We start from the raw sequence: 2,436 nt of genomic DNA, 5'->3' as shown, positions 1-2,436 counted from the left end.
CCAGTGAACTCTAATTGAGACTTAACAGGGGCTTCATTCAACAGTGGCCTTCTTTGTCACTCTCATCACAGAACACACAACTGGACAAGGTCAAAGGAGATCAGTGAGGAGGAAGACATGGCAGCAACAATACATGCATCACCAATACATGACATGCAACAAGATCAGTGATACACATCAGGTTTACAACTGTGAATCACAAGGAGATTTTAACCCTGAACTTGAAACTTTAAGATTAAAAACGTATCAATTTGGGTGCCACTATAGCTCACCTGGTTGAGCTGCCGTCCCATGTACAGGGCTACCGTCCTGATGTGAAGGTCATGAGTTCAAATCCTGCTCATGGCCCTTTGCCACACGTCCTCCCCCCATTCTTCTCCCCCTACTTTCCTGTCTCTCTCTCTCTCTCACTGCACTATTCAATAAAGACACAAAGGCCAAAAAGGTATCTTAAAATATATATATATCAATTTACTGACCATAAACAACGTGGCATTGAAAACAATGTAGACCCTGACAATTTTTTTTTTTTATTGATTTACAATGCCTGTGAATACTACACAGAAAAGTTATTTAACATAAAAAGGAGACTGAGGGAGCATTATCAATCATACACTTCAATAGTAGACGCCTGACTCCTAATATGCCAAAAAAAAAAAACAGTGTCTAAACCAGATGAAAACCAGATTTACAGCCAAAGCCATTTCTAAGACCTGGCTAAACCAGGAGCAAACCGCTTCTGTTGACGTAGATGAATATGAGATGTTTTCTACACATAGAAAACACAAAAAGGGAGGTGGAGTGGCTGTTATATTGATAAAATGCACAAACGTTTTTTTAAAAATTTGAGAACTTGTCATTCGTAGTTGATAACATGATGGAATGTGTCACTGTACAAATAGAAATAGAAAACTCTAAAGATCTAATGATAGGCTGCATATACGGAGATCCTGGGACCTGTATTGATACTTTTAGAGAAGTGATGGTGGGCATGTATGATAAAATAATTGATAAGAAANTAACTAGTTAAGACAGTTACAGCGTTTGTGATGTGATATGACTGTTGTTCTACTGTTTGTAGAATCTAACTTATTTCTTAAAACTCTTCAGTCACTGAGAGTTGCTACAAAGTCTTCTTCATCAGTAAGCAGAATAACTGAAGGCAATAAGAGCTACAGGATCTGAAGGCGTTTCTCTGTCCAGCTAAATGTTCGTGGATATAGTAGTGGGAAAAACTTTCATTTTTTTCCCGTTTAATTTTTCTTTGCTGAGAGAGGAGAAAACTGACACCACACTCATATCTTTGAGGTAAATATTAGACTACCACCAGTAGCTGCTTGTTTTAGCTTTGCACACAGAATAGAAACAGGGAAATGGTTAGCACGTTGTAGATTGTTTAACTCGTACAAAAAACAAAAAGTAGAAGCATCAGTTTTTACATGTAGGTTTTTGTTTTTACAAGTTAGACAAAGAAGAAAATTTGTTGCAGGTGGCATTTTTTTGCTACCATTACACAGAGCCAGGTTCGCTGTATCCACTTGTTTTGCAGTCTTCATGCTAAGCTAAGCTAACCAGCTGCTGGTTGTAGGCCTATTTCCAACAAACATCAAACTCATGGCTTTAAAACAAATAGCATATTTGCAAAAATGTGAAACTATTCCTTTTAAGGGGGACAACTTTCAGTATAACTCTTCTTATGTGATATTCTTCTGGTCAAAGTGTGACATCATATAGGTGTGCAGAGTTGTGTTGATTATGGAGAATAACTTGACTTTGTCATTTCCATCTGAGAGGTCATCAAATCACTGATCTCTCAAAAACTGGAATATCTCCAATGAGTCCTCTTGGAAAACACTTCTTCAAAATCACATCTCAAAGCTTTTATTCATAACTCTCAAGTTTCATGTCATATTATTTAGTTTCATTTGAGACGTTTTCACCGTTAGAATAACACATGAAATCTAAATATCTGTGCTGTGCCTCTTCTGAGTCTCTTCTCTGTCATATCACTGGCTGAGTGTTTACCAGGCTCTCAGATTCTCATTCACCTATAAAACTATAAAACGGATGCTTCACTGAAGAAATCAGTTGCCTGGTTCCAAAGAAGGCCTTTGCTTGTTTTTCCATGTTGTTCAGTGTACCACAGAGTAAAATAAACACGCAGGTTCCAAGCAGCGACTCTCGTCTCATTTATATTTGTCACCATAATGATCATCATGTTTTCAGAAAGACACTTGTAGAAAGCTAGAGACAGCAACAAGAAGCAAAAGTTCACACATCACGTGCTTGTGTTTGTGAAGCTTATGTTTGAGGTGATGCGTTGAATTTTCACGAGCAGGTAAAAGGTTCTCAATTACTTCCAGAATTAGTAAATCATCACAGCTGCAGACAAATCAACACGTGCTGTTATTGTGCTTGTGTGCTTTCATGTGACTG

The 2,436-nt window shown here is 37.8% G+C and overlaps 1 long non-coding RNA gene across 1 annotated transcript; it reads left to right on the top strand.

Annotated features, from left to right (window-relative positions):
- Positions 1-1,025: 1,025 nt before the first annotated feature.
- LOC103366599 (uncharacterized) lies at positions 1,026-2,178 on the top strand. Its single transcript, XR_520673.1, has 2 exons — positions 1,026-1,384; positions 1,473-2,178. It is a non-coding gene; the product is annotated as an uncharacterized LOC103366599 (long non-coding RNA).
- The last annotated feature ends 258 nt before the right edge of the window (positions 2,179-2,436 follow it).

This window comes from Stegastes partitus, unplaced genomic scaffold (assembly GCF_000690725.1).
Source record: "Stegastes partitus isolate 25-593 unplaced genomic scaffold, Stegastes_partitus-1.0.2 Scaffold956, whole genome shotgun sequence".
NCBI classification, from domain to species: Eukaryota; Metazoa; Chordata; class Actinopteri; family Pomacentridae; genus Stegastes; species Stegastes partitus.
Note: the sequence above shows the minus strand (reverse complement) of the source record. Positions and strands in the feature narration are given on the sequence as shown.